Source organism: Phoxinus phoxinus (assembly GCF_949152265.1).
Source record: "Phoxinus phoxinus genome assembly, chromosome: 10".
Lineage (NCBI taxonomy): Eukaryota > Metazoa > Chordata > Actinopteri > Cypriniformes > Leuciscidae > Phoxinus > Phoxinus phoxinus.
In genome coordinates, this window is record NC_136885.1 from 19,464,293 (window position 1) to 19,477,947 (window position 13,655).

Genomic DNA, 13,655 nt, shown 5'->3' on the forward strand with positions numbered 1-13,655 from the left:
AGACAGTGGGCGGTTTTGGAGTTTTGCAGAGTTCATCTGTCAAATTTGTATGTATATTCTCTTATATTCACATTCAACAGTCATATTTATTAAACTGATAACATGCAAAACTGTTTTGTGATTTATATTAAAAATAACATTTCAAGATTAGATTAGTATTTTACTGACAATAGTATTCATGCAGCGATTAATAACATTTGAAAAGACTCAGATATGGCAAATATTTACCTTAACCTCCACAGAGAATGTGTGAATCAAACATTATTATAGAGTTTGACAATAAATGCTTTATTTATAAATTGTTATAATTAACATTTTATTAAATATTATATTAAATATAATATAAGAATAACACTGATTGTAAATAAATGAATATACACGTAATCTGTTCAGCTCCTTTCATTATACACATTTAGCTATCATATCCCAGAAAGCTGAAGATTGATGTAGTGCTTTGGCATTGAACTCATGTGTAGTCAGACATGGGGAAGTGATAATAGTGATTTCTCATGATTAACTCGCTAGAAAAAATAAGTAAAGCACCAAGATGATCAGAGAGGAAGCAGTCTTGGCGCAATCACTAAAAGAGGAAAGGTAAACATATGAAGGTAAACATTATTAATGCAATAGAACCACATCAGCACAATGATAACCCCAAAAACTCAGACATACCAGAAAACCTTCCAAAATAATAGAGCATTAAACACTAACAGATCTCCCCTATATTAACACTGAGCAAAACACATTACATAACACTTAATTTTAACATTTACTCTCCTTTCAGAAGTCAGTCAGAAGCAAAGCATGTTGGGAACTAGAAATCTGTTTAATATCACATTTATATGGGAACATGCATGTGCAATATACAGGTGAAAAATTGGAATATCTCAAATGTGCTTTATTAAGCCCAGAGTCAACATAGCCATCTACTCTGTAAAAAAAATTATTGTGATTTTAACGGTAAAAGACTATAAATGCTACAGTGAAAATTGGTTAACAGAAAGTTTCCTTACTGTATACGGTAAATAACTGTGATAGATCTAATGGTTAATTTAATGTAATTTTACTGTAAAATACCGTTCAATTTACAGTTTTTGAAAATGAAAAAGAACAACTCATTGTATTACTTACAGTGAAAAAACGTAAAATGTTATATTTAATGTCGTCGAATTCATGTTTATTGCATTTTTAAAATTTCATGTGTTAAATTACATTGTTTAATGTTTGTGTGAATGACACTGTGCAGTGTCTATATAATAGTATTAACTTTCTCGAGGAAGAACTGCTTACAATGAGCTTTGATTGATCATGTGACTCTCATCACTATACTATGATTGTTGATTGTCAGTGTATTACAATGGTACAAAACAGATATTAATACTTCATTAGGTTGGTAAATTAACATTATATCAGATAATGAAATATGGGTTATTACTGTAAATTTTAAGTTAAGTCTGTAAAACCTAAAATGTTGCTACCGTATACGGTAAATTTCTGGCAACCACAGCTGCCAGTATTTTACCGTAAATTGAACAGATTTTTTTTTTAAGTGTATCAGGACATTTTAGAGCACCTCATGCTTCCTTCAGCAGACAAGATTTGTGGAGATGCTGACTTCATTTTCCAGCAGGACTTGGCACCTGCCCACACTGCCAAAAGAACCCAAAACCTGGTTATATGTCCATGGGATTACTGTGCTTGATTGGCCAGCAAACTCGCCTGACCTGAACCCCATAGAGAATGTATGGGGCATTGCCAAGAGAAAGATGAGAGACATGAGACCGAACAATGCAGAAGAGCTGAGGTATTGAAGCATCCATTGAAGCTTCTATAACACCTCAGCAGTGCCACAGGTTGATAGCATCAATGCCATGCCGCATTGAGGCAGTAATTCATGCAAAAGGGGCCCAAACCAAGTACTGAGTACATATGCATGATTATACTTTTCAGAGGGCCAACATTTCTATATTTTTAATCCTTTTTTAAAATTGATTTCATGTAATATTCAAATTTTCTGAGATTTTGAATTTGGGGTTTTCATAAGCTGTAAGCCAAAATCATCAAATTATAACAAGGCTTGAAATATCTCACTTTGCATGAGTCTATATAATATATTAGTTTAACCTTTTAAGTTGAATTACTGAAATAAATGAACTTTTGCACAATTTCAAATTTTTTGAGTTTCACCTATGTATACAATAAAGGATAATTTTTTTCTTATATATGCACTAATATATAGCCATACATGGTCAATGCATATATTGCAGTATATTGAAAAATATAAGCTCTAGTTTCCCATATATGGAAATGTATTATATCGCATTATATTTTGCAGTATATTCCCATATATTTTTGTTCCGTAAGGGTTTGCAATACAATCATACAGTCGCGGTCATGAATGCATGAAATAGAGCTTGAGTGACCGAATGAAATTCAAGCGTTGTTCAGGATGACCACTGATCGCTAAACAATATGACGCTCAGCTGATTTGTTACTCCACCTACACCAAGTACGAAAAAAGCCGTCCTTCTTACCCACAAAAAAGAACCCCGCCCCCGCAGGTGAAGAGGAAGGCCGGGTGAACCCTGTTGCTAGAGAATCAGAAATATATTTCTCCATGGCCTCCCTCTCCGGGACAGAAAGTGAATAAAGTTTGCCCTTAGGCGGAGACGTACCTGGTAATAAATCTATTGCACAGTCATAGGGACGATGCGGAGGTAGAGAAGCAGCTCGAGACTTACTGAACACTTCCTTCAGGTCGAGATACTCGCTGGGCACATTTGACAGATCCATATGCTCATCTTGAAACACAGAACAAGACACAGAAGGACAGGCAGACAACAAATGATTTTAGACCTGTAGCACTGACATCAATAGTAATGAAATGCTTTGAGAAGTACATTGTGTCCCTATTGAAAAGTGAATTAATGTCAAAACTAGATCCATGGCAGTTTGCGTACAGACAGGGCAGGAGTACAGATGATGCAGTAGGAAGTATCACCCACCTATCTAAACATCTGGACGATTCAAAGGCATACGCGCGCCTACTTTTTATTGATTTTAGTTCAGCTTTTTAATACTTTGCAACCGTATTTATTATTGGAGAAATTAAAACAGATGGATGTAAATCCTTTTTTATTAAATGGTATTTTTATTTTTTAACGAATAGAACCCAACAGGTTAAGGTTAATAGGAAGATCTCCGATTCTCATGACATTAGTACAGGAGCCCCCCAAGGGTGTGTGAGCTCCCCAGTTCTCTTTACATTGTACACAAACAATGTAAAGGAATAATAGTGACAACTATATTATGAAATTTGGTGATGATACTGCGATTCTGAGTTTATTATATAAAGACCAAGACATTTTGTCTTACCGCTCAGAAATTTATCAGTTAGAGTGGTGTGACGCCAACCACCTGATTGTAAATGTGAAGAAAACTGAGGAGATGATATTTGATCCAAAGTCAATCGGAAACCATAGCCCTATACATATCCATGATGTTCCTATCACACAAGTGTCCTCATATAAATATTTGGGTGTTTACGCTGACTGTTCCCTTACATGGCAGGTTCATATAGATAACTTGTGCACCCGGCTACAACAAAGACTGTATTTCTTGAGAAGGATCAGACTTTATGGGGTCAGTAGTAAGATTTTGATGTTGTTTTATCAGGTTGTATTGGAGAATGTGATCAGTTACGGAATACATCTTTGGTATGGTAATTTAACAGTACATCTGAAATCTAAGCTTGGACATTTCATTTAAACGGCCATGAAGATTATGGGCAGAACAGAACCTTTTTATCTCCAGACCCTATATGAAAAATCTACATTGAGGGAGGCAAATAAGATTATTCATGATACAACACATGCCATGCCCTGTACTCTGAAGATTAAGAATGCCTAACGGTAGACTAAACCGATTCAAGAACTGATTCATTCCTTCAGCTGTTAAGTTATTAAATAATACCAAGTAGAAATAATTATTCTAAGTTTGGTATTTGTGTAATGGTTTTTGTGTAGTGGCGTGATGCCAATTACTTTCCAGTGTATAGAGTGGCGTGATGCCAATTACTTTCCAGTGTATAGAGTGGCATGACGACAAATACTTTCTGTTGTATAGTGGTGTGATGCCTATCACTTTCCAGTGTATAGAGTGGCATGATGGCAATTACTTTTCAATGTATACAGTAGCGTGAGGCCAATTACTTGATTGTAAATGTATCTTTTATTTATTTATTTAAAAAAAAATGTTTTATGTAATGTGTTTGTTTTATATGTTCGGCGCTGCATTGGCTGTATTCGTGAGCCCAATACAAATTTCCCTTTGGGACAATAACGTATACCTAACCTAACCTAACCTAACCAAACAAGCAGCATGGCAACTCTCACTCCAAGAGAGAATAGAATTCTGACTCCAATTAAAGTGAGGGTTATGAAGCACAAGCCAGGGATGCCCAAGAACTAATGGCATAATATCTGCACAGAACCGACTACTGGTGATAAGCACGAGATGCATGTCGGTTAGAAATGTGTCCGAGTGCAGTCTGCCTGGCTCTGATGTCATGCTGATGTATGTCAAAAAACACTTGCAAGCGCAAGGCGGACGTGTCGGATTCTGCAGTCGAGCGCAGTTCCTCTCCACCGACTGCTCTAATCAAAAGCATGATGAGAAACCGTCTTTGATCTCACAGGTGTCTAATCCACTGCGAGAAGAGAGATCTGTCCGTCTTGCCTTCACTTTTTTCACTCCTCCCCTCACTGCAGCCGCATACTCTCGATTACATTTCAGGTGAGGCAAGGCACATCTCAAACAAGCCTAAAATCACCCCAGCGGTGAAACATTGAAATTTCGAAGTGTTTCGAAACAGTTATGACGTAATGAAGCCTTGTTTACTGAAATCACGTGACACTGGCAGTTTGATAAACGCTCTGAACCATTGATTTGGAACAAAAGATTTGTAAAGTTTTCGAAGCCTCATGAAGCAGTGCTTTGAAATGGCCATCACCAATTTTCACTACTGTACTGAGGCTTAACTTTATTTATATCTAGAATATCACTGCGTTTCTCATTTATGTCTCATTTTAGATTTACAACAAAATAAACCAATATTTAAAGTCTTGCACTGTAGAATCACATCACAAAAGTGAACCCAAGTAGGAGTTTTTGTCTCCAAGAGTGGCTGCAGTTTCAAGGTGACAGTCCTATAACCTCATTTCTAGGACCCTATAGTGAACTGGATGACCAAGGACAGATAACCAATAACCTTAACCTCTTAGCCACCAAGCTGAAGCACAAGACAGAAAGTAGTATTTGGGTGGAACAACAGAATTATAGTATTATCATATTGAGACATAATGGTTGGATAAGGACTCAATGAGCCCATTTGCATCACTTATTTGAGTGCAAAATCTGCACGGACAGGGGTCTTTCAAAATACTAAAAATAATAATTACATAACCTAAAGTTCACTTGATATTATGTGTTTATGCACTCAACTCTCATGCCCTATAGGCCTATATATTGACATTGAATGAGTGACCAAGTGAGTGATTTTGAACATACAACTTTTTTGACACAAGCTTCTAAACTCTGTTGTCAGTTGTAACATCACTGTCTATTGTGCTGTCACTTCAAATGCCTCAAAATTCCTCTGAATAGGCCACAACTTCAAGTGGCACGTGTCTCTCAATACCAGGTATGTCACAGGAGATGCCACAACTTCCAACGGCATGTGCCAGTGGCAACAATATATAAGTACCATACCACCAATTGTTAAAATAACCAATTTCGCAGTTATTTAGATCAACACATTTACTGTAATTGGCCACTTTGTCACACATAACACACATATAACCGATAACACTGAAATTGAACTGTAGTGTAGTACAAATGTAGTGAATTGGGGTGAATGTGACTGAATGAAAAAAAACCTGACAAAATAAAATCACACGGGTACAGCGCCATCTTAAATTGTCATCTCAGTGCTTATATGTCTCACAAATGATAACTACACGTTTGTGCTCCTTGCACACGGGCCTGGTGCACTCTTCGATTGGCCCTCCTGCTGATGTTCTCCTGTGGCCGGCTGGTGGCTGCGTTTTTATTTATTTATTTCTATTTTATTATTGTTACATTTATATAGCGCTGAACTCAAAGTACTGTACATGGAAGGGAGGAATCTCCATACTATGACAGCAGCCATAGTGCACCAGAACGCCACCACACACCGGCTTATTGGTGGAGAGGAGACAGAGTGATGAAGCCAGGATGCCAGGGTTAGACCCCTACTCTTTTTCCAAACGACATCCTGGGATTTTTTGGAGGTGCCCCCAAGCACCTCTTCATATGGGGCATGACAAGCTCCTCGACCATGCAGCTCCTTGATGAATAACCGTCGTGCATTGGTCACATAGACCACTAGGCTATAGGGGACAAGTGCAAAACAAAAGTTTGTTGAGTATTTGAACCTCACTGCTAAGAAAAATGAGAGGGGGGAACAGAATCCGACGGCAAAAAAACAGCTGTCGGAATCCGTTCCCCCACCCTCATTATGAGAGGTTTTGATGAAGTGGCTTAAAAAAAGGCTGATTCAATATTTTTGTGGATGGAGCTTAACTGCCATCAGTTTAAAGAATATATTTTGCCTTTTAACCATGATAGGAAAGTATGAAAAAAAAAAAAAAAAAAAAAAAACGATGACCACGGGACCTGTTGTCAAAATCCCAAAAGTATGAAAAAAAAATATGAAAAAAAACGATGACCCGGGACTTGAACTCTGGTCGTCAAAATCCCAAAAGTGTTAAATGTCAGTGCTTAGACCACTAGGCTATAGGGGACAAGTGCAAAACAAAAGTTTGTTGAGTATTTGAACCTCACTGCTAAGAAAAATGAGAGGGGGGGGGAACAGAATCCGACGGCAAAAAAACAGCTGTCGGAATCCGTTCCCCCACCCTCATTTTGAGAGGTTTTGATGAAGTGGCTTAAAAAAAGGCTGATTAAATTTTTTTGTGGATGGAGCTTAACTACCATCAGTTTAAAGAATATCTTTTGCCTTTTAACCATGATAGGAAAGTATGAAAAAAAAAAATGAAAAAAAAAAAAGACGATGACCCGGGACCTGTCGTCAAAATCCCAAAAGTATAAAAAAAAAAAAAAAACATGACCCGGGACTTGAACTCTGGTCGTCAAAATCCCAAAAGTGTTAAATGTCAGTGCTTGGACCACTAGGCTATAGGGGACAAGTGCAAAACAAAAGTTTGTTGAGTATTTGAACCTCAATGCTAAGAAAAATGAGAGGGGGGGAACAGAATCCGACGGCAAAAAAACAGCTGTCGGAATCCGTTCCCCCACCCTCATTTTGAGAGGTTTTGATGAAGTGGCTTAAAAAAAGGCTGATTCAATTTTTTTGTGGATGGAACTTAACTGCCATCAGTTTAAAGAATATATTTTGCCGTTTAACCATGATAGGAAAGTATAAAAAAAAAAAAAAAAAAAACGATGACCCGGGACCTGTCGTCAAAATCCCAAAAGTATGAAAAAAAGAAGAAAAAAAAACGATGACCCGGGACTTGAACTCTGGTCGTCAAAATCCCAAAAGTGTTAAATGTCAGTGCTTGGACCACTAGGCTATAGGGGACAAGTGCAAAACAAAAGTTTGTTGAGTATTTGAACCTCACTGCTAAGAAAAATGAGAGGGGGGGAACAGAATCCGACGGCAAAAAAACAGCTGTCGGAATCCGTTCCCCCACCCTCATTTTGAGAGGTTTTGATGAAGTGGCTTAAAAAAAGGCTGATTCAATTTTTTTGTGGATGGAGCTTAACTGCCATCAGTTTAAAGAATATCTTTTGCCTTTTAACCATGATAGGAAAGTATAAAAAAAAACAAAAAAAAAACGATGACCCGGGACCTGTCGTCAAAATCCCAAAAGTATGAAAAAAAAATGAAAAAAAACGATGACCCGGGACTTGAACTCTGGTCGTCAAAATCCCAAAAGTGTTAAATGTCAGTGCTTGGACCACTAGGCTATAGGGGACAAGTAGACAAAAGTTTGTTGAGTATTTGAACCTCACTGCTAAGAAAAATGAGAGGGGGGGAACAGAATCCGACGGCAAAAAAACAGCTGTCGGAATCCGTTCCCCCACCCTCATTTTGAGAGGTTTTGATGAAGTGGCTTAAAAAAAGGCTGATTCAATTTTTTTGTGGATGGAGCTTAACTGCCATCAGTTTAAAGAATATCTTTTGCCTTTTAACCATGATAGGAAAGTATGAAAAAAAAAAAAAAAAAAAGAAAACGATGACCCGGGACCTGTCGTCAAAATCCCAAAAGTAAAAAAAAAAAAAAAAAAAACATGACCCGGGACTTGAACTCTGGTCGTCAAAATCCCAAAAGTGTTAAATGTCAGTGCTTGGACCACTAGGCTATAGGGGACAAGTGCAAAACAAAAGTTTGTTGAGTATTTGAACCTCAATGCTAAGAAAAATGAGAGGGGGGGAACAGAATCCGACGGCAAAAAAACAGCTGTCGGAATCCGTTCCCCCACCCTCATTTTGAGAGGTTTTGATGAAGTGGCTTAAAAAAAGGCTGATTCAATTTTTTTGTGGATGGAGCTTAACTGCCATCAGTTTAAAGAATATATTTTGCCTTTTAACCATGATAGGAAAGTATAAAAAAAAAAAAAAAAAAAACGATGACCCGGGACCTGTCGTCAAAATCCCAAAAGTATGAAAAAAAAAAAAAAAAAAAAACATGACCCGGGACTTGAACTCTGGTCGTCAAAATCCCAAAAGTGTTAAATGTCAGTGCTTAGACCACTAGGCTATAGGGGACAAGTGCAAAACAAAAGTTTGTTGAGTATTTGAACCTCACTGCTAAGAAAAATGAGAGGGGGGGAACAGAATCCGACGGCAAAAAAACAGCTGTCGGAATCTGTTCCCCCACCCTCATTTTGAGAGGTTTTGATGAAGTGGCTTAAAAAAAGGCTGATTCAATTTTTTTTGTGGATGGAGCTTAACTGCCATCAGTTTAAAGAATATATTTTGCCTTTTAACCATGATAGGAAAGTATGAAAAAAAAAAAAAAAAAAAAAAACGATGACCACGGGACCTGTTGTCAAAATCCCAAAAGTATGAAAAAAAACACAAAAAAAAACGATGACCCGGGACTTGAACTCTGGTCGTCAAAATCCCAAAAGTGTTAAATGTCAGTGCTTAGACCACTAGGCTATAGGGGACAAGTGCAAAACAAAAGTTTGTTGAGTATTTGAACCTCACTGCTAAGAAAAATGAGAGGGGGGGGGAACAGAATCCGACGGCAAAAAAACAGCTGTCGGAATCCGTTCCCCCACCCTCATTTTGAGAGGTTTTGATGAAGTGGCTTAAAAAAAGGCTGATTAAATTTTTTTGTGGATGGAGCTTAACTGCCATCAGTTTAAAGAATATCTTTTGCCTTTTAACCATGATAGGAAAGTATGAAAAAAAAAAATGAAAAAAAAAAAGACGATGACCCGGGACCTGTCGTCAAAATCCCAAAAGTATATAAAAAAAAAAAAAAAACATGACCCGGGACTTGAACTCTGGTCGTCAAAATCCCAAAAGTGTTAAATGTCAGTGCTTGGACCACTAGGCTATAGGGGACAAGTGCAAAACAAAAGTTTGTTGAGTATTTGAACCTCAATGCTAAGAAAAATGAGAGGGGGGGAACAGAATCCGACGGCAAAAAAACAGCTGTCGGAATCCGTTCCCCCACCCTCATTTTGAGAGGTTTTGATGAAGTGGCTTAAAAAAAGGCTGATTCAATTTTTTTGTGGATGGAGCTTAACTGCCATCAGTTTAAAGAATATATTTTGCCTTTTAACCATGATAGGAAAGTATAAAAAAAAACAAAAAAAAAACGATGACCCGGGACCTGTCGTCAAAATCCCAAAAGTATGAAAAAAAGAAGAAAAAAAAACGATGACCCGGGACTTGAACTCTGGTCGTCAAAATCCCAAAAGTGTTAAATGTCAGTGCTTGGACCACTAGGCTATAGGGGACAAGTGCAAAACAAAAGTTTGTTGAGTATTTGAACCTCACTGCTAAGAAAAATGAGAGGGGGGGAACAGAATCCGACGGCAAAAAAACAGCTGTCGGAATCCGTTCCCCCACCCTCATTTTGAGAGGTTTTGATGAAGTGGCTTAAAAAAAGGCTGATTCAATATTTTTGTGGATGGAGCTTAACTGCCATCAGTTTAAAGAATATATTTTGCCTTTTAACCATGATAGGAAAGTATGAAAAAAAAAAAAAAAAAAAAACATGACCCGGGACTTGAACTCTGGTCGTCAAAATCCCAAAAGTGTTAAATGTCAGTGCTTAGACCACTAGGCTATAGGGGACAAGTGCAATACAAAAGTTTGTTGAGTATTTGAACCTCACTGCTAAGAAAAATGAGAGGGGGGGAACAGAATCCGACGGCAAAAAAACAGCTGTCGGAATCCGTTCCCCCACCCTCATTTTGAGAGGTTTTGATGAAGTGGCTTAAAAAAAGGCTGATTAAATTTTTTTGTGGATGGAGCTTAACTGCCATCAGTTTAAAGAATATATTTTGCCTTTTAACCATGATAGGAAAGTATGAAAAAAAAATAAATAAAAAAAAAACGATGACCCGGGACCTGTCGTCAAAATCCCAAAAGTATGAAAAAAAAAATGAAAAAAAACGATGACCCGGGACTTGAACTCTGGTCGTCAAAATCCCAAAAGTGTTAAATGTCAGTGCTTGGACCACTAGGCTATAGGGGACAAGTGCAAAACAAAAGTTTGTTGAGTATTTGAACCTCACTGCTAAGAAAAATGAGAGGGGGGGAACAGAATCCGACGGCAAAAAAACAGCTGTCGGAATCCGTTCCCCCACCCTCATTTTGAGAGGTTTTGATGAAGTGGCTTAAAAAAAGGCTGATTCAATTTTTTTGTGGATGGAGCTTAACTGCCATCAGTTTAAAGAATATATTTTGCCTTTTAACCATGATAGGAAAGTATGAAAAAAAAAACAAAAAAAAAAAACGATGACCCGGGACTTGAACTCTGGTCGTCAAAATCCCAAAAGTGTTAAATGTCAGTGCTTAGACCACTAGGCTACAGGGGACAAGTTCAAATCAAAAGTTTGTTGAGTATTTGAACCTCACTGCTAAGAAAAATGAGAGGGGGGGAATAGAATCCGACGGCAAAAAAACAGCTGTCGGAATCCGTTCCCCCACCCTCATTTTGAGAGGTTTTGATGAAGTGGCTTAAAAAAAGGCTGATTCAATTTTTTTGTGGATGGAGCTTAACTGCCATCAGTTTAAAGAATATATTTTGCCTTTTAACCATGATAGGAAAGTATGAAAAAAAAAAAAAAAAAAAAAAAAACGATGACCCGGGACCTGTCGTCAAAATCCCAAAAGTATGAAAAAAAAAATAAAAAAAACATGACCCGAGACTTGAACTCTGGTCGTCAAAATCCCAAAAGTGTTAAATGTCTGTGCTTTTTTTTTTTTTTTTTTTTTTTTTTTTTTTTTTTTTAACCATGATAGGAAAGTATGAAAAAAAAAAAAAAAAAAAAAACGATGACCCGGGACCTGTCGTCAAAATCCCAAAAGTATGATAAAAAAACCTGAAAAAAAACGATGACCCGGGACTTGAACTCTGGTCGTCAAAATCCCAAAAGTGTTAAATGTCAGTGCTTGGACCACTAGGCTATAGGGGACAAGTGCAAAACAAAAGTTTGTTGAGTATTTGAACCTCAATGCTAAGAAAAATTAGAGGGGGGGAACAGAATCCGACGGCAAAAAAACAGCTGTCGGAATCCGTTCCCCCACCCTCATTTTGAGAGGTTTTGATGAAGTGGCTTAAAAAAAGGCTGATTCAATTTTTTTGTGGATGGAGCTTAACTGCCATCAGTTTAAAGAATATATTTTGCCTTTTAACCATGATAGGAAAGTATAAAAACAAAACAAAAAAAAACGATGACCCGGGACCTGTCGTCAAAATCCCAAAAGTATGAAAAAAAAAAGAAAAAAAAACGATGACCCGGGACTTGAACTCTGGTCGTCAAAATCCCAAAAGTGTTAAATGTCAGTGCTTAGACCACTAGGCTATAAGGGACAAGTAGACAAAAGTTTGTTGAGTATTTGAACCTCACTGCTAAGAAAAATGAGAGGGGGGGAACAGAATCCGACGGCAAAAAAACAGCTGTCGGAATCCGTTCCCCCACCCTCATTTTGAGAGGTTTTGATGAAGTGGCTTAAAAAAAGGCTGATTAATTTTTTTTTGTGGATGGAGCTTAACTGCCATCAGTTTAAAGAATATCTTTTGCCTTTTAACCATGATAGGAAAGTATGAAAAAAAAAGAAAAAAAAGAAAACGATGACCCGGGACCTGTCGTCAAAATCCCAAAAGTATGAAAAAAAAAATTAAAAAAAAACCGATGACCCGGGACTTGAACTCTGGTCGTCAAAATCCCAAAAGTGTTAAATGTCAGTGCTTAGACCACTAGGCTATAGGGGACAAGTGCAAAACAAAAGTTTGTTGAGTATTTGAACCTCATTGCTAAGAAAAAAAGAGAGGGGGGGAACAGAATCCGACGGCAAAAAAACAGCTGTCGGAATCCGTTCCCCCACCCTCATTTTGAGAGGTTTTGATGAAGTGGCTTAAAAAAAGGCTGATTCATTTTTTTTGTGGATGGAGCTTAACTGCCATCAGTTTAAAGAATATCTTTTGCCTTTTAACCATGATAGGAAAGTATGAAAACTGGGACCTGTCGTCAAAATCCCAAAAGTATGAAAAAAAAACTGAAAAAAAACGATGACCCGGGACGTCAAAATCCACAGAAAAACAGCTGTCGGAATCCGTTCCCCCACCCTCATTTTGAGAGGTTTTGATGAAGTGGCTTAAAAAAAGGCTGATTAAATTTTTTTGTGGATGGAGCTTAACTGCCATCAGTTTAAAGAATATCTTTTGCCTTTTAACCATGATAGGAAAGTATGAAAAAAAAAAATGAAAAAAAAAAAAGACGATGACCCGGGACCTGTCGTCAAAATCCCAAAAGTATATAAAAAAAATAAAAAAAACCATGACCCGGGACTTGAACTCTGGTCGTCAAAATCCCAAAAGTGTTAAATGTCAGTGCTTAGACCACTAGGCTATAGGGGACAAGTGCAAAACAAAAGTTTGTTGAGTATTTTAACCTCATTGCTAAGAAAAAAAGAGAGGGGGGGAACAGAATCCGACGGCAAAAAAACAGCTGTCGGAATCTGTTCCCCCACCCTCATTTTGAGAGGTTTTGATGAAGTGGCTTATAAAAAGGCTGATTAATTTTTTTTGTGGATGGAGCTTAACTGCCATCAGTTTAAAGAATATCTTTTGCCTTTTAACCATGATAGGAAAGTATGAAAAAAAAAAAAAAAAAAAACAAAAAACGATGACCCGGAACCTGTCGTCAAAATCCCAAAAGTATGAAAAAAAAAAAAAAAAACATGACCCGGGACTTGAACTCTGGTCGTCAAAATCCCAAAAGTGTTAAATGTCAGTGCTTGGACCACTAGGCTATAGGGGACACGTGCAAAATAAAAGTTTGTTGAGTATTTGAGCCTCAATGCTAAGAAAAATGAGAGGGGGGGAACAGAATCCGACGGCAAA